This window comes from Meles meles, chromosome 12, assembly GCF_922984935.1.
Source record: "Meles meles chromosome 12, mMelMel3.1 paternal haplotype, whole genome shotgun sequence".
Lineage (NCBI taxonomy): Eukaryota > Metazoa > Chordata > Mammalia > Carnivora > Mustelidae > Meles > Meles meles.
In genome coordinates this window covers 65,675,326-65,695,465 of record NC_060077.1, presented here as the reverse complement: position 1 = coordinate 65,695,465, position 20,140 = coordinate 65,675,326, and the positions used below count along the sequence as shown (strand labels likewise).

Below are 20,140 nucleotides of genomic sequence, written 5' to 3'. Positions count from 1 at the left end.
GACAAGTAGTCAGAGCAGCAGGCAGAGGGAGAAGTAGGCTCTCCACTATGCTTGGAGCCCAACACGGGGCTCTGTCTCAGGCCCTGGGGATCATGACCTGCGCTGAAGGCAGCCACTTAAACAACTGAGCCATCCAGGTGCCTCAGATCTTGAATTATTTTTTGTATAAAGTGTTTGGGTTCTTTTTTGCTTTGTTGTTTTGTGGTTTTTTGATGATAGATATTTAATTGCTCCAGAAAAATTTATGGAAAGGGCTATCCCTTCTGTCCTGAAATTCTTCAGAGAATTCCATTTTTTTCTTTTGGTCTTTTTTCTCTCTGTTCAGATTAAGTACATTCTATTGATCTGTCTTTAATTTACTAGTTCTATCCTTTGCCTTCTCTGCTATACAGATCATCCAGTGAGGGTTTTTTTTCCCATTGAATTATCTTTTTACTTTTAATTCTTTTCTACTTTGTCAAATTTGCAAATTTATTGGCATAAGATTGTTATGATAGGTTCTTCTGGTCATTTTCATGTCTGTAGAAACTGAAATGATAACCCCTTTAAATTTCTGATAGTGTTAATTTGTGCTTCTCTTTTTACTGAAACAGCATTGGCATGCATTTATCAATGTTGTTAGTCTTTTCAAAGCACCAGTTTGGGGCTTTATTTTATTAATAGTGAATTTTATTAATTTTTAATTATAAAACATACCATATAGTTCTGGAATAAACCCATATCTTAATATATTATCCTTTATATATCTCACGATTTTTATTAGATTATCTTGGAGTTTTCCTATTTTATAACTGTCAGGCTTTTATTTTGATTAGTTATTTTTCCTAATTTTTTGGAGTTGTAGTTACTATTCTGTTTGTGAATGCTTGAGATAGATACTTAACTCATTGATTTTCATACATTCATCAGTTTGTTTCTGATTTATGCATTGAAGGTTGTAACTGTCCCTCTGCCAAGGGTTTGGTATAGCCATCCCTTCAATTTTTATGTCCTATTTTATCATTAGGTTCAAATATTTTCTAATTTTGATTGTGATTTCTGCTTTGACTCATGGGTTTTTCACAAGTACAGTCCTTAATCTCTGGGCATGTGGTGACTTATGAGGTATTCATGGAACTTCTTATTTTCCACTATTTTTCATATACTCTGTACAATTTTAGTCCTTTGAAATTTGTAAAGTGTTGATTTTTAACATGCCATATGATCACTTTTGGTAAATGTCCCATATATACTTGATAAGAATATAGATTTTGGGTGGCAGTTCATGCATGTCCAAATTTGCAGGCATTTTCTTTCAACAATTTGAGGATAAAATCCCATTTCTTCTAGCAACCTTTGTGCTGGAAAATCACATACCCATCCAATTGTTAATTGAAGGTACTCTGCACCACACTTCCTATATGTACCACATCTCCCACCCCGGATGATTTTAAGATTTTTCTTTTTTGTCTTTAATTTTCAGGAGGTTTACTCTGATGTAGCTGTGTGGTTTTCTCTCTCTTGCTTACTTGCTCTCTGTCTGGGTACAAGTGTTACTGTTAAAATCTGTGCTTTTTGAATTAGGGTTTATTTTTTAAACAAATCAGATTTGTAACATTCATAGTCATTACCTCTTCAAATATTACTTTTATTTTGTATTCCCTTCTAGGATTCAATTAGACCTATTTTAGTCCTTTTCACCTAATACTGCCTTTGAGTTACACTTTTTTTCATATATTTTCCATCAATTATCTCCTTGTGTTTCGTTCTAGATATTTTCTTCTGCATGCTCTTTTTGCTTACTGTTTCTTTTATACCTAATTTGATTTAAACTCATCCACTGAGTTCATTATAATTGTGTTTTTAAATGCTAGTAATTTTGCTTTTAAAATTCCATCTCACTAAAAATGTAAATCTTTTATATCCTTGAAAATGCAAAACACATCTATCTAAAAATGTGATAAATAACTTTTTTATCCACCTAAATCCTTTTTTTTTAATTAATCTTCGTGTTTTAGTCACTGTGACCTATCACATTTACTTCTGATAGGAAACTAGAAAGACTAAAAACAAAACAAAAATATCAATTTAATCTAATCAGGAACTTTCTCATGATCTATCCCTCTAAGTCTATTAGTTTATCTCAGTGGGAAGGTTGTTCAAAATTACCTGGTAGGCTATTGCCAGAAGGGGAACTTACCCTCAAATTTTAACGACATGTTCTTTATTGGCCAGTGGATTCTTTGCTATGGCAGTTCAGCTTGTTGGCCTTGTACATACATCTAGCTGTTCTAAACTGATCAGAAATTAAATACCAATGAGTAGGATTAAGTTTTATTTTTGAAAAGCTCTATGAGCTATGCATACCAGATCCTGGCCCCTGAAGGCCCATTATTCTTGGTAGGGGCCTGGACTATATCCATCTGGTCCTCTGTTGGGACTTGGGAAGCAGTAGCCAGGTTAGTAGATGGTAGAAGTGAAGGGAAGCAGGGTCAGTCACCTATAGGTGAGAGAGGGGTTATGATGGACTCTTCCCAGCCTGTGTCAAACACCCTTGATAGGTCCCTGCGTGGAGCCTTATACTTGTTTTCCTCCAAATACGCATGTATCTTACAACTTCGTCCTTTGTACACAATCATTCTGCTAGTCTGCAGAGTAAACTCCAATGCCTGATCCCATCCAAACACAGCTCTTGTGTACCTCTGTCATGCCAACTTCCCGTGGCTTGAATTTTAAACCATCAGTACACTAAACCAATTGTTCACTGAACATCGCACACTGGGGTGCCCTTCCTGTTCTGACCTCTGTCCTTGTTAGTGTCTTTGTACTTTACACACTGTATCCATTTTGTGTACATCTGCCTATACAAATTGTGCACTAAATGGAAGAGGGAACTAGTTTTTACTAAACTAAAAAGTCAGAAGAAAGACTTGAAACAAAGATAAGCAAAAGAAACAAAGCCATTTACTAATGTCAGCCAAAATCTTGGGCAAAAAAGACAGGTTTTGAAATGCAGTGTTCTATACACAGCAATTAATGATGTATGTCATCTGTTTCTAATCTATCACTAATGCCACAAAAATGAGAATAATCTGCAATTAAAATTACCATGAGAAGCAGCAGGGGAGAGGCTGAAAAGAAGATGGTTTTTCTCTAAAGAAACCAATAATGTCAGAGGCATCGTTGAATATCTTAAGCATATCATGCTATTATTTAAATTAAGATTTATCTTTTTCTCATAAAATTTGCTTTAAATAGAAAAGATCAAGGAATAAAGACATAATCAAAGAAGACGTTTCTTATAAAGAAATTCATGCAGTAATGACATTAATGTAATATGATTTTAGCACGTTTTTGATTCTGTTTTGCTGTATATTCAGTATATGTGTCTATAAAAATGAGACATTATGAGGGAAAATGGATTGGTTTTTGTTTTGAGAATAAAAGGAAACTCAGATTACTTCATTCTTGCCTGATGGCAAATAGAGTCCTAATAATGGGCAGAGCGTTAACTGAATATGTAATGTGAATTCAGACTGGTTGGTGACTCTCAACCACATAACACTCTCCGTGTGTATTGAAACTCGCTATTCAATATTGGGGACTACAAACTTTCATTCCAAGGGAGAGACAAGGCTTAAAGTGAAAATACTCTTAGAAGAGGCAGATACATACGTGTGGGTATATATGTTTATCTCAGTTACTTTTATTTAATAAAAGGAAAAACTATCGCTTATAAATGTTAAGTTCCTCTTTTCCTCCTCATTCTTTATCCCTAGTTGTGAGTTCTGGAGCAAGCCTCCTTATCTTCTCTCTAATCATAAATACATGTTTCTGTACACTTACAAGCCATGTGTAGTTAGAAATAATAGGTATTATAATTTTGCATATTGTAAAATTTGAATATATTTGAATACATCATATGGGATACACACACATACTCATATATACAGGTATACAGGTCTGCCTATCTATGTATCTATGCATGGACTTTGGGTCTTGTTTCATACAAGGTTATTATTTTGATACATATGTTGACATATATAAACCTAGTTCATTCATTTTAATGGTTGCATAATAATTTGATCAATTAATATATTGAAATTTACATTGACCTATTATAAAATGTTTCCACCAGGTTTTTCACATTACTAGCAACGCTGCCATGAACATTTCTTTGCACATCTCCTCAAACACATGTGCAAAAACAGCCTTAGCAGAAATGGCTTCCAGTGAAAATGAAGTGGGTGAAGGCATGCAAATTTTCAGTTTATTGGGTATTGACAAATTGTTTTCCAATTTTGCACCAATTTATGCACTCTCAAGAATGTTTAAAAACCCTCTTTCTATATCCTAATTATTGGATTTTAGATTTCTGTCAGTCTAGTGGGAAAATTTATCATTCCTTTGCTTTGATTTTCATTCTCCTGATCATCAGTTAAGTTGGACACTTTTTCATATACCTTTGTTGTACCCTTCCATGAATTATCTTTTTACTCTTTGCCCACATTTTACTTGTTACCTACTGTTTGTATATGAATTAGTAGGAGTTTCTTACATATTCTGATGGAATTCTTTCTTATGTTTTACACACACACACACACACACACACAAATGTACCAATATACACTTATTTTTTTCATTTTAAGTTTCCTTTGTGAGTTGTATTTTGAGTTATGCCTAGAAATTTCTTCTTTAACAAGATGGGCCTGGTATTACTGGTCAATCTATTACATACATTTCATAATTATTTTCTTTATATCAAATTCTGAAAGAGGTCCAAGAGGTATACACTAAGACTGAAGATTTTTCCACTTTTTCTTATAATTTTGTTGGACTGTGTCATATACAAGATGATTTTCTTAAAAGCACATGGATATATGTTGAATCTTCTAGATTGCTTCTTTTTTAATCAAAAAAATAACAAATATTTTTTTTATAAATTCACCAAAATGCATTGTAAATTTGGGTCCTGCTCTGGTCCAAATTACTTTTTTAAAAATTTTAATTCTAGTATAGAATGTTAGTTCTAGTGTAGAATATTAATGTATAGTATTTTATTAGTTTCAGTTATACAGTCTAGTGATTCAACAGTTCTATACATTACTCAGTGCTCCTCAGGAGAAGAGTACTACTAATCCCATTTACCCTACCCACCTCCCCTGTGGTGAACATCAGTTCTCTACAGTTAAGTGTCTGTTTTTCGGTTTTTCTCTTTTTTTCTTTATTCGTTCGTGGTTTTTTTTTAAGATTTTATTTATTTATTTGATAGAAAGAGATCACAAGTAAGCAGAGAAGCAAGCAGAGAGAGAGGAAGGGAAGGAGGCTCCCTGCTGAGCAGAGAGCCCGATGCGGAACTCGATCCCAGGACCCTGGAATCATGACCTGAGCTGAAGGCAGAGGTTTTAACCCACTGAGCCACCCAGGCGCCCCTTTATTCGTTCGTTTTGTTTCTTAAATCCACAAATGAGTGAAATCATATGGTATTGGTCTTTCTCTGACCAACTTACTTTCCTTAGCATTATACCTTCTCATTCCATCCATATCATTGCAAATGGCAAGATTTCATTTCATTCTTTTTATGGCTGAGTGATTTTCCATTGTGTGTGTGTGTGAGCACATGCGCGCGTGTGTGTGTATGTGTATGTGTATGTGTATACCACAGCTTCTTTATCCATTCTTCTATCAGTGGACATTTGGGCTGCTTCCATAATTTAGCTATTGTAAATAATGCTGCAATAAACATAGGGTTGCCTATATCTTTTTGAATTAGTGTTTTTTTATTCTTTGGGTAAATACTTAGTAGTGGAATTACTGATCATAGGGTAGTTCTATTCTTAATTTTTTGAGAGACCTCAATACTGTTTTCCCTAGTGGCTGCACCAGTTTGCATTTCCACCAACAATGCACAAAGGTTCTTTTTTCTTCACATCTCATCAACATTCATTTCTTGTGCTTTTGATTTTAGCCATTATGACAGGTGTGAGGTGATACCTCATTGTGGTTTTGATTTGATGATGAGTGATGTGAGCATCTTTTCATGTGTCTGTTGACCATCTGCCTCTTCCTTGGAAATATGTGTGTTCATGTCTTTTTCAAAATTGGATTATTTTGGGCTTTTTGTGCTGAATTGTATATTCTTTATATATTTCGAATACTAACCCTTTACCAGATATGTCATTTGCAAATATATTTTCCCATTCTGTAGGTTGTCTTTAGTTTTTTTGATTGTTTCCATTGCTGAGCAGAAGAATTTTATTTTGATGTAGTCCAAATTGTTTATTTTTGCTTTTGTTTCTGTTGCCTCAGGAGACTTATATAGAAAAATGTTGGGCGATATCAGAGAAACAACTGTCTGTGTCCTCTTGTAATTCTATAGTTTCAGGTCTCAGATTTAGGTCTTTAATCCATTTTGAGGGGTCTTTTTGTGTATAGTTTGAGAAAGTAATCCAGTTTTACTCTTCTACATGTGGTTGTCCCGTATTCCTAGCACCATTTGTTGAAGAGACTTTCTCATTGCATATTCTTTCCTCCTTTGTCAAAGATTAGTTGACCATATAATCATGGGTTTATTTCTGGGGTCTCTGTTCTATCCCATTGATCTATGTGTCTATTTTTGTGCAGGTACCATATAGTTTTGATTATTGCAACTTTGTAGTGTATCTTGGTAGCCGGGATTGTTGATAGTTCCAGTTTTGTTTTTCCAAGATTGTTTTGGCTATTCAGGGAATTTTGTGGTTCAATATGTATTTTAGAATTGTTTGTTCTACTTCTCTGAAAAATATTGTTGGTACTTTGACAGGAATTACATTCAATCTGCAGATTACTTTGGATAGTATAAGCATTTTAACAACAGCTGTTCCTCTAATTCATGAGCATGTAGTATGTTTACATTTCTTTGTGTCGTCTTCAATTTCTTTTATCAATGCTTTATAATATTCGAAGTACAGATCTTGTATCTCCTTGGTTAAGTTCATTTATAAGTATTTTATTATTTTTGGTACAATTGTGAATGGAATTATTTTCTTATTTTCTCTTTCAGTTCCTGCATTATTAGTGTATAGAGATGCAACAGACTTCTGTACATTGACTTTGTATCCTCTAAACTTACTGAATTCATTTATCAGTTCAAATAGATTTTTGGCGGAGTCTTTTAGGTTTCCTATATGTAGTATCAGGTCTTCTGCAAATAGTTGAAAGTTTTACTTCTTCCTTACCTAATTGGCCACATTTTATTTATTGTTGTTGTCTGATTGCATTGACCAGGACATCCAGTACTATATTGAATGAAAGTAGGTAAGAGTGATCATCTTTGCCTTGTTCCTGACCTTAGGGGAAAAGCTCTCAGTTTTCCCCATGGTAGGCTGTTTGCTATAGGTTTTTCATATGTTTTCTTTATTATGTTGAATTATGTTTTCACTAAATCTAATTGGTTGAGGGTTTTTAACATGAATGTATGTTGTACTTTTGTCAAATATTTTTTGTGCATCTATTGAAATGATCATATGGTTTTTTACCTTTGTTGATGTATCACATCAATTGATTTATATATATTCAACTACCACCCTTGCATCCTCGGAATCAGTCTCATTTGATCATGATGAATGATTTTTAAATGTATTATTGGATGTGGTTTGCTAATATTTTGTTGAGGAATTTTGTATCTATGTTCATCAGAGATATTGGCTGTAGTTCTCTTTTTTGGAAGACTGTTATTTGGTTTTGGTGTTGGGGTAATGCTGGCCTCATAGAATGAACTTGGAAGTTTTCCTTCCTCTTTTGTTTTTTGGAATTGTTGGAGAATAGGTATGAACTCTTTAATATTTGGTAAAATCCATCTGTGAAGCCATCTGGTCCTGGATTTTTGCTTGTTGGGAGTTGTTTGATTATAGGTTCAATTTCATTGCTGGTGACTGGTCTGTTCAAGTTTTCTATTTCTTCCTTCTTCAGTATTGGTAGATTACAGGTTTCTAGGCATTTATCTGTCCTATATTGTCTAAATTATTGGCATATAATTTCTCATTTTCTCTTATAATGCTAACAAATACAAAATTTGTGTGTGTCAGTTATTTCTCCTCTTTCATTTGTGGTTTTGTTTGTGTCCTCTGTTTTTTTGTTTTGTTTTTGTTTTTGTTTTTGTTTGTTTGATGAGTCTGGTTAAAGTTTTGTCAATTTTGGTGATCTTTTCAAAGAACCAGATACTGGCTTCATTGATCTGTTCTATTGTTTTTGTTTGTTTGTTTGTTTGTTTGTTTCTATTTCATTTATTTCTACTCTAGTCTTTATTATTTCCTTCTTTCTACTGGTTTCGGGTTCGTTTGTCCTTTTTTTTTTTTCTTAAGTTCCTTTAGGAATACGGTTGGGTTGTTTGAGGTTTTTCTTTCTTCTTGATGTAGGTCTGTAATTCTATAACTTCCTTATTAAAACAGATTTTGCTGCATCCAAAAGATTTTAGACCAATATGCTTTTGTTTTCATTTGTCTCCATGCAACTTTTTCATTTCCTCTAATTTCCTGGTTGATCCATTCATTGTTAATAGCAGGTATATGTGCACTTTCCAGTATTTTTACTGTGGTTGATTACTAGTTTCATAGTGTTGTGGTTGGAAAAGATGTATGGTATGAGTTCAATATTTTTCAATATGCTGAGACTTGTTTTGTGACCTCATGTGATCTGGAAAATTCCATTGCACTTTAAAAAAATGTTTATGCTATTGTTTCAGGGTAGGATATGCTGAATAATGTCTGTTAGATGTATCTTGTCCAAAGTGTCATTCAAAGCCATTGTTTACTTGTTGATTTTCTGTTTAGATGATGTATCCATTGATGTAAGTAGAGTGTTAAAATCTCTACTAATAATGTATTGCTATTGATTATGTTTGTTATTGGCTGCTTTATGTATTTGGGTGCTCCCATGTTGGGTGCATAAGTATTTACAATTGTTATATGTTCTTTTAGGTTGTTTTCTTTATGATTATATAGTATCTTTCTTTGTCCCTTGTTACAGTCTTTATTTTAAAGTCCATTTTGTCTATTATAAGTATTGCTAGACTGGCTTTCTTTTCACTTCCATTTTATGACAAATATTTTTTCCAAACCTTAACTTTAAATTTGCATGTGTCTTTAGGTCTGAAATGAATGTCTTGTAAGCAGCCTATTGACGGGTTTTGCTTTTTTATCCATCCTGTCACCCTATATCTTTGGTACATTTTGTCCATTTATATTCAATGTAATTACTGATAAGTATTTCGTTATTTCCATTTTATTACTTGTTTAATCATTGATATTTTGTAGTTTTCTGCTAGTTTCTTCTCTTGCTTTCTTCTGTCACAATTTGCTGGCTTTCTTTAGTGATATACTTGGCTTCTTTTCTCTTTATTTCTTGCATATCTGTTCCAGTTTTTATTTGTTTTTACCATTAGGTTTGTATATGAATTGTGCGCATATAGCAGTCTATTTTAAGCTGATGGTCACTTAAGATTGAACCCATTCTTTCCTCCTCTTTCACCAATGTTTTAGGTATATGGTGTCATGCTTTCTTTTATTTGTGAATCCTTTGACTAATATTTAAAATTTATTTATTTGAGAAAGAGAGTGGAGGGGGAGGCACTGAGGGAGAGAGAGAGGAAGAGACTCTCAAGCAGACATGGGGTCCAATCCCATGACCCTGAGATCATGACCTGAGCTGAAATCAAGTCAGATGCTCAAGCAGCTAAGCCACCCATGCACCCCTATAGATAACTTAGTTTTACTGCTTTTGTGCTTTCTACTTTTCTTACTACTACTATTGTCTTTTCTTTCCACTGAAAGAGTCCCCTGTAACATTTTTTCCAGAACTGGTTTACTGGTCATGAACTCCTTTAGTTTTTGTTTGTCTGAGAAATTATTTCTGCTTTTATTATGAATGATAACCTTGTTGGATAAAATATTCTTGGTTGCTGTTTTTTCCCCCCAGCACTTGAATATGTCATGCCACTCTCTATTGGCCAGCAAAATTTCTGCTAAAAAAAAATCAGCTAATAGTCTATAGGATTTCCTTTGTATATAACTGTTTTTTTCTCTGCTATGCTTTTAAAATTTTAAAATTTAAAATTTAAAATTTAGTATTTAAAATTTAATATTTAAAAATTTAAAATTTAAAAATTTAAATTTTAAAATTCCATTTCAATAATTTCTGCCATTTTAATTACCAGGTGTCTTGGAGTGGACCTCCTTGTTTGTTGTTATTGGTGGTGGTGGTGGTTCTCTGTGTCTCCTGGTTCTGGCTTTCTGTTTCCTTCCCCAGATTCAGAATGTTTTCAGCTATTATTTCTTCAAATATATTTTCTATCTCCTTTTCTCTCTCTTCTCCTTCTGGGATCCCTATAATGCAAATGCTTAATGGTGCTGCTGAGTTCCCCTTAGTATATTCATTTTATTATTTTTTTTCTCTTCTGTTCAGCTTGATGGCTTTGCATTACTATCTACTTCCTCTAGTCTACAACTTATTCTATCTAGCATATTATTAATTTCAGTTATTTAGTTCTTTATCTCTCACTGATGTCCTCCACTCTTTTCTCAATTTCAATGAGTATCTTTATGACCATTACTTTAAATTCTCTATCAGGCATATTACTTATTTCTATTTATTTTAGTTCTCTTCCTGTGATTTTGTCCTGTTTTCTCATTTGGGACACATTCCTCTGTTTCCTCATTTTGTCTCACTCTCTTTGTCTGTTTCTATGTGTTAGGAAAGTAAGCTATGTCTCCGCTCTTGAAAGTAGTGGCTTTATGAAGAAGAGGTACTATATTCCCTGTAGTGCAATGTCCCCTGTCCATCAGAACTTGTCACTCTAAGGGTGTTTCCTGTGTGGGCTACATATACCAAACTATTGTGACTGAGCTGTATTTGCTTCCAGTCCAGTCATCTGCAATAGCTCTCTGCCTCTCGAGGGCAAGGTTTAGTCCCTATGTTATTAGTGGGCCAGTCTGGGGCTGCCTTGGGCTTGAATGATGTCATATGAGGTATTTAGCAGAGATGTAGTAGCACTAGACTGGAGGGTGTTTTCCCTGTGTTGTCTCTTGAGTTTTCATTGATGGGTAGGGCCTGAAGTGAGACCTGATATGTACCCCTTGTCCACTGCTAGGGCCATAATCAGACTGATCATTATCTTCCTCTCTCCCTGGGACAGGAGTCACTTTGGAGTGGTGCTTGGTCCTGTCATGGCTGCTTGCACACTGTCAGGCGTGTGGTACCACTTTGGATGGGTTCTGGCCAGGGGCACATTGAAAGGAGTAGGTCTGAAGACAAACACAGTGGTGGGACATGTGGTGCCATCAAAGTCTGCACTGGACCACTGTGGTAGGGTCCCTACAGCTCCCTAGGAAAACTGCTAAGGCCCGTTGAGTGGGGGGGGGGGGGTCCACAGGAAATCAAGGGTGTAGTGTTGCCAGCAAAGTTCCTGCTGGTCTGCTGCAGGAAGAAAACTGTAGCTGCCTGAGAAAACTCCTTCCCAAGCTGCCTGGTTGGAGGGTATGGATCTGCAAAAGTGCATGCAGGCAGGGTAATGGTGGCAAGCTAGATGGAGAGTGTTGATGCTGTGCTGGTTCCTGCAGGTGTCTTTGTTTCTAGACTGGGGAACAAGGGAGGTAGATGGTACCTGGTAGCTCTTTTGTTCTTGGAGGTGTCTCCCAAAGATCCTTACCCCTCCAACACATGCTCTCTACCCTCTAGATCCCAGATGTTTTTCAAACTGCTGCTTCTATTCTGTATCTCAGTGGGGAGTCTTTTGTTGTTTGTGCTGTCTTTTCAAGGGCAGAGACTCTGCCCTTCCATCTCTCCCAGACCTGAGTCTGCTGTCCTCTAAGTTTCCAGATGTTAAACCCCACTGATTTTTTTAAACCCCTCTGGTTTTCAAAGTCAAATGTTACAGGGATTTATCTTCTTCATTTGGGTCCCCGTATCTGGAGTGCCTCTTATGGGGGGTCTGCTCCTCTTCCTTCTCTGCAACTGCTGTGTCCCTATAACCACCAGATAGCCCTTTGGGTCTTTGTGGTCCATGACTGCATGTCTGCCCTTCCTACCCTCTTTAGTGTGCCCCCTTCTCTAAATTTAGCTGTGGAAAGTTTGTTCTTCTGTCCTTCAGATCATTTTCTGGATTATTGACACTGATGTGGGTGCTATCCAGCTATATCTGTGAGTGGAGGTGAACGTAGGAGACTTTACTCCACCATCCTCCCTAAAAGTCTCCAGATTCCTTCTCTTACTATTTTTTTCCATCTCTATTTAAACTGCTTTATATCCCACATTTATTATTATATATTTTTTTGAGTTCTCTATTCCTTTATCTTCTGACATATTGTTAAATTGTTCTTCTTGTAACTAGCATGTAAAAATATTGTATCAATTTTAAATCCAGTATTATAGACTAAAATGTAAACTATGCATATTTTATGGCTATTGATTATATTTAAATTTATATAATATTTCCCCATTTGTGATTGTTCTCTTTCTCTTTTGATGTATTCCTGTCTTTAGTTAATAATTATTTTTAATCTCATTGTTGGGAAGTTCTCTTTACACCTTATTTGTTATTCTCCTTTTTCCACAAACATTTCTTTTTCCCTAAAAGAAGCCAAAATTAGTTGGTGTTTTTATTTTTTGAGAAACAAAGCATTAGCATGCTTCAGCTGCCCTCCAATTTTTCCCATTCCTATCTTCTAATTATTATTTAGATCCTACTTCTAACTTCAAAATTTTGAAATAGTTGAAATAACAGAATATATGTAAGTTATGAAATACATAATAATAAAGTGCACATGAATAAACTCTATGTCCAACTTGAGAATCAGAACATTCTTAGTAACATTTGAAACTCCCTATGGGCCTTTCTATGATTTCATTTTTCTCTTGTCCTCTTCTGAATTTATATTCATAATACTCTGCTTTAATTTAAACTCTTACTACATATCTATGTACTAGTCATAATCATAACATTTATAAGTATAAGGGAGAAAACATAAAGTCTGGTGGTCTTCAAGGGTCCCTTACATTCTTATAATTATTGAAGACCCCCAAAGACCTTCTGTTTATCTGAGTTTGTCTTTATTGATATTTACCATATTAAAAACTAAAACAACTTTTAAATTTATCATTATTAAACATGATTCAAATTAATAGTAAGCTGATTACATGTTATTATCAATAATACATCTTTTAAATGTAATAAACCTATATATTTCCTCCAAAGTTACTGATAGTGATATTGTTTTATACTATTTGCATATCTCATTAATGTCTGACCTAAAAGAAGACAGCTGACTTCTCATATCCACTTTTTTTTTTTAAATATTTTATTTATTTATTTGACAGAGAGAGATCACAAGTAGGCAGAGAGGCAGGCAGAGAGAGAGGGAGAAACGGACTCCCCACTGAGCAGAGAGCCCGATGCGGGGCTCGATCCCAGGACCCTGAGATCATGACCTGATCCGAAGGCAGAGGCCTAAACCACTGAGCCACCCAGGCGCCCCTCATATCCACTTTTTTATTCAATCTACAATGAGCACCTTTTGGTTCAGTATATGGAAAAAATTTAAGCTTAGAAAAGGGAAGCCATTTTCATAGCTCTTCCAGATAGCCATGGATATTCTTCTATGACAATATAGGAAATTCAAGAAGGGGTATTTTTCTTAAAAATTAGTTGCCTAGGGGAGCCTGGTGTGGCTCAGTCATTAAGCATCTGTCTTCAGCTTGGGTCGTGATCCCAAAACCCTGAGATTGAGCCCAGCAACAGGCTCCCTGCTCAGCGGGAAGACTGCTTCTCCCACTCCCACTCTCCCCGCTTGTGTTCCCTCTCTGTCTCTCTCCCTCTCTGTCAAATAAATAAATAAAATCTTAAAAAAAATATTAGTTGCCTAGTAGAATCTAAACCCATGTCAATGGAATTTCATACTCTTGTACCTTAGAATTCATTGGTTATCCTTTCATTTTTTAAAAGACCTTTTATGAAAATACACATGGTTTTGTAATATCATATACTGGTCTCTTGGAAAATATTGGTTCACTAAGGTATACAGATTTTCCAAATGGTAATACATTTGATTATATAATATAAAAATATCAGGTTCATTAATTTTACTTACCAGTTTCATTTTAAAAGTCTTCTAGAATTGGGAAGTTCATGATTGAGAATATAAGGTTTCCAAAATTCTAATTCTTGCTTGAATGCTTAACATTTCTCATTGGCCACAAATATTGTCAGTAGTACTCCTTGAAATGAAAGTTTCATTTCCTTAATTGTCAAGAAAACGTATGCTAGATATTTAAGCCTGAATAACTACAGTTTATCTGTTACTCGTTCTTTCCAGCAAAGTAGCATTTTCTAAAAATGTGGCTAGCTCAGAGCATAACTCAAGCCAAATGTGTAAGTGTTTAAACTCCAGAAAACTATTGTATACTGGCAGCAGAGAGCTGCCTTATGCACACTTCACATTTCATTAAAAATATGTTAATTCTAGGGTCAATATTTAATGAAATTAATTTTGACTGCTTCATCAAGTTTTTTCTTAAACTGCTCTTCTTTATGAGTATGTGGCAGCAAAGAATACAATAATACTAGTTCGATTTGGTGTCACTACCTTGATTCATGCGAAGTCCCCAGTCTTTTTACCCAATATTTTATTTTGCGCACAGCCCAGTAGGGAAAATGCCAAGTAAAATCTTAACAATAGTATGAAAATAGATTTGACCTCTTATAAAAGAATCTTGAGAATGCCCCAAATTCTGTTTCCCATCTTGAGAATCACTGTTAAAGATAAACCTCCTTTGTTTTCTGATTGCATCTCTTGTTATTTTTTCTGGTATGCCATTACGTAATTTTTTTCCATTTAACGTCCTTCAATTTTTTTCTTTCCTGTTGAGCTCTTCTGCCTCAGCCTACAAAGTCGGATCTCTATTATACTCACATATCTTGTTCACTGAACAAAACTGATCTTTAAAAAAGGGAGGATTGTTTAATAGAGTATTTATCCTTTACTGGAAGCCTATAGTAGAAGTTTGAACTAGGGAGATAATGGCATGCTATTTAGATATAGCCGGTACCATCAAAAAGAAACTCTTTCATTAAAAGGTATTCAGAGGTGTGCTTTTTAGCTTCTCTCCTACAATGAATGCAATAGCCATGCATCCAAAACCTAATCATTTCGTCTGGGATTAGCTTAATTTCAACAGGTGCTTGCCTGCCTCTGTCATGGCAAGGACTACGAATCTCACTTTCCCACATAGAATCTTAATTCCAACATAGGTTTTGTGAAAAACCACAAAGAGTTATAATTTTGAAACTCATTAAGTGACTGTGCAGTATCTGTCACATGTGAGATATTGTAGTATAGTCCGCCTGAGAAGAGAAGCAGAATTTTCACCCAAATTATACAGCATTAAATTTTGTAGAATGAAAAGCACATCATTAAAGATGTTTTTTAATCACACACTTAATTTAAATTAATTAAGAAATACAATGAATGCTCTGTATCTACAAATTGATTATTAAATATTATTACTGGGATTTAGTTAATAATTAACTTAATTAGTTTCTGATTATTCATTTTCACGAATTTCATTTATTCAATTCCATTAATTGTTATGAGATTATATAGTTTCATATTTTTTAGTCTAACTTGCTGGATTTAATAATATATGGAATTATCTATGTAGCACAGTGTTGAAATATGTACTTTCACTAAGATTTTTTTTTTTTTAAGATTTTATCTATTTTAGAGAGAGAGAGCATGCAAGCGGGGAGAGAGGGACAAGCAGAATCAAAGCTGAGCACAGAACCTGATGCAGGGCTGGATCCCAGGACCCTGAGATCATGACCTGACACAAAATCAAAAGTTGGATGCTCAACTGACCTAGTCACCCAGGGGCGCTTTTGCTAAGTTTTTTGTTTGTTTGTTTGTTTGTTTTTAATGTAAACTGTTGTTAAATGGAGCTACATATTTAGTAATCCAGATGTGTTATGAAATTTCTTAAATACATTTTGAATGCTGTCCTTTGAATTAAATATAGTAATGATTTGGAGAAAAATACCCTTTCCTGATGTGTTTAACTACACAAATGTCTTGGGTCATGTTTTCTTAGCTATCTTATAACCAACTCATCTAAATGAGTAATGTGTATAGAAAAATTGACTTTAAATTCTCCCATTAGAAAGAAAAAGAAATACTGCCAAGATAGTTTTTTGCTTTGAACATTAGAATACCCAAATTCCAGAACTGTTCAAACACTTTTATATCTTAAGTGATATTTCAGGAAGGAAATGAATGCCTCAAAGTTGAACTTTTAATTCACCTCAGGTTTGCATTACCTCATGCCTTTGACCGTGCATCAAACTAAAGGTGATTATCTTAGAATTCATGTGAAAAATCCAATATGAATGGAGTCTTGAAGATTGGGGAATCTTTTTTTAATAGATATCAGAGGAAAAGATTTCTAGTATAGAATAAATGAGCAAATACTGAGGAAGAACAGAGATCAGGGGCACAGAAGAGGCAGAGGTAGACATCAAAGACAACACAGCCTTGTTCTTGATACAGGGAATCTCAACTCTCTTGATCTCCCTAGCCAGACTGCCTCTCTGTGTCACCCACCAAACCCCATAATGGAAGCATCTTAACTTTTAACTACCTCGAAAGTTCAGATATTTCTGTGGGCATAAAATAATCCAGCATCTGTTTTGAAGCTTCCTATTCCTTATCTACAGATTCAAATTCATTGTGGCCATTATGGGGCTGCAGAAGCTGCATTGATGACCAGGACTCAAGGTGATGCTAATGTAGATGGTCTATGGACCACTATGTGAGAAACACAGCCCAACTCAGCCTCCCTATGGAGACCATATTATATCTCCCAATATCCAGGTATCAAGTCAGACTCACTGTTTTAATGTTTTGACAGCTCTGATCTAGAACTTGAGTTCTACCCAGGGACAACTCGTCCTCTTCATTTTGCCCAGGCTATTAACATATGTTTCCCATTACATCATTTCATCCTTTCTTATTCAAACTCCGCTCACTCATCTGCTCCCCCCCCCATCTTGATATGTTAACAGGGACTCAAATTCCTTTGTACCATCTAAACTTGGTTTCTTGTTGGTCAGATGGCTTGTGCCCACAAAAAATATGTCTGTGTTTTAATCCTCAATAACTGTAAATGTGACCTTCTATGAAAGGGAATATTTTATTTTTAACAAATTGGAACTATGGTTTTGAATAGTTACTTTTTCAGCTTTACTGAGGTTTAGTTGTCAAATAAAATTGTAATATATTTAACATTCATAACATGATGATTTGATTCCCACCCTGGAGGTAGTGAAAATACCCATTACTTCACATATTTACTTTTTTATAGAACCCTTAGATTTTACCCTTTTAGCAAACTTCAATTATATAATACGGTATTATCAACTGTAATCACCATATTAGACGTTAGATCCTCAGATCTTCTTACTCATAACTGAAGTTTGTATCCTTGTACCAACCTCTACCTGCTGCTTACTTGAGATAAGTCTTTCTTCTTTGGAGATGGAAATCTTTCCATATGTCTTACTGATGTTTGGTTCCCATTGGTTTTCTGCTGATTTCTGCTAAAATTTGGCTCCAAGAAATTCATAGTCTGTGACATCTATGCTAGACAATCTTTTGTTTTGCCAGTTACCTTACAAAGTACTCACTGTTTGACTATGTTTGACTATGGCAATGTCCCGTCTCCACATTTTTCTTTGTTGCTGACACCACAGGGTACTTTGGGATATGATAGAAGTGATGTACAGCTGCAAGGACTCAGCTAAGCTGTGCTGTTGCCACTGAATGCTGTCAGCCTTCTGACATAGACAAAGAGCTCTATCAGGCTTGCGATCCTGGACACAGCTCACAATCTCTCTATTGCCAAATTACTATTCCTAAAATCTGATATTTTAGATGCAAAGATTTCATGAAGAGATGAATCCTATAGCTTAGTCATATTCCAATGTCAATTGTTTGAAGCTGATGAGCTAAAAACATGTCCATGATATGAGTTTTGACTGAGTAAGTGCAAAAAAGATCAGAATAATAAAAATGAAAGTGATAAAGCATCCCATGATAGAATGAAGATGATGGATCTTTCTATCTCTGACTCCCTCTTTTTTTTTTCTCTTCCATCTTTTTTGCAGATATTTGTAACCCTCCTACTAACAGGAATATATAGAAACCTATTTCAAAGGTGGTGTTTCATTTCTAGTATGGTTCATTTCTTAATATAACCAGCTCCACGTTTTTCAGATCCTACAATCAGAGTTAGGTTTAAAGAGCCTGGTGCTAACCTGAGGTCTCGAAATGGGCTTTGGTTTTAGGGTTTACTGATTATGTATATGTATTAAAAATTCAACAAAGTCCACTCTACTGTAGTAATGACTTTTTGCCTCAAATTCTGGTAATGGTTGAACCAATAAACTGAGATAAGCAGTGTTAGTTCTCACACTTCAAGGAAACTAACTTAGACCTGTTTGAGAACGGACCAACAAGAGATCTGTTAATGCCACTTTGTGAATTCAAGTATGCAAACTTCTTCCTAGGCAGAGTAGAATGAGTTTAGACAATCTTTTTATAAGACAACAGAATTGCGGGTAATTTTACTTAGCCATTTTTCTCTGAAGAAAAATAAATGTTTAGTTTTCTCATTAGCATTTTTTCACTAATGCATATTTTATATACATAATTCTAGTCACTTTATTTCCCAAACACTTTTGGTGTCTTATGCAACTACATATTCAAATGGTGTGTTTTGTTTAGATTCAAAGCAATTCCAGATTTGGAACATTTAAGGTTCAGACAGCACAATGGCAGATAAGATTTAATATGGGTAAAATCCTTTAGGAATGCTGATCTCAACTTCTTAAACAGGATTATTTTCTCTGAAGCAACCAGATATTCTGAGAGCAGAGATTTTTCTTTTTTAAATAGCTTAAGGATTTGTATAATTCAGTGGGTTCCAATTAAGTTAGTATTAAATATATTCATTTATGATGATTTTATGATCACAAGAAGTCCAACCCTGGGTTAGATTGTACAGATAAAATGTTCACTTGATTGAAAATGTGGCCTACACCTATGAAAGAGTTTTTAACAATGGAAGCTAGAATATATGCCAGGGTCTGAATTAGTGCTCCAAGTAAGAAGTGCCTGGACTTCAGAAGTGAATACATGGAGTATAGATCAGAGGAGGCAAGCATGAAATTTGGCAGGAGGTAACACTGATCTGGGTCTCTGACCCTGAATAGGTTCATTATTTGTACTATTTTTAATAGATTTCATTATTTTAGACAAATTTCATGTTTATAGTAAGATTGAGCATAAAGTACAGAGTTCTCCTATACCTTCCATCCCTGTACACTCAAAGCCTCTCCGACTATCAAACCTTCCTCACCAGAGGGCTACATTTGTCACAATCAATGAATCTACAGCAATATATCATGATCACCCAAAGTCTATAGTTTACATTGGTGTTCTACATTCTATGACATGTATCCGCCATTACAGTTCCAAAGTAGTTTTACTGCCCTAAAAATCCTCTGCTTCTCCATTCCTCCCATCTCCCAACTTCTGATGAGCACTTAATTCTCGATCTCCATAGTTTTGCTTTTTCCAAAATGTTAAATGGTTGGAATCATACCGTATGTGGCCTTTTAAGATTGGCTTCTTTCACTTAGTAATATATATTTAAGTTTCCTCCATGTCCTTTCACAGCTTGATTTTTCATTTCTTTTTGGCACTCAATGACATTCCATGGTCTGGATGTACCACAGCCGATGCATCCACCTTTGGAAAGACATCGTAGGTGCTTCCAAGTTTTTGCAATTATGAATAAAACCTTTATAGACATCCATGTGCAGGTTTTTGTGTGGACATTTGATAGGGTTTTTATGACCTGTGTAAACAAGATGCAGAGAAAATATTTTAATTGAGTAACTTATTTTGAGATCATCATAATCATTTGTTTTTAATAGGGAGATAGAGGACTGTATGAAAAAATCATATAAATATTGGGTAAGTTTTATGTACATTCAAGTGGCTATTTTTAAAATATGGGTAAAATGTTTAGTTTAAGATTGAGACTGAATGTAACACTAGAGAAAGACAAGGGAGAA

At 34.9% G+C, this 20,140-nt stretch overlaps 1 protein-coding gene across 3 annotated transcripts in view; it reads left to right on the top strand.

The window, feature by feature from the left end:
- RIT2 (Ras like without CAAX 2) overlaps positions 1-20,140 on the top strand; it is a 402,595-nt gene that overhangs the window by 206,949 nt on the left and 175,506 nt on the right. The window lies entirely within an intron of this gene.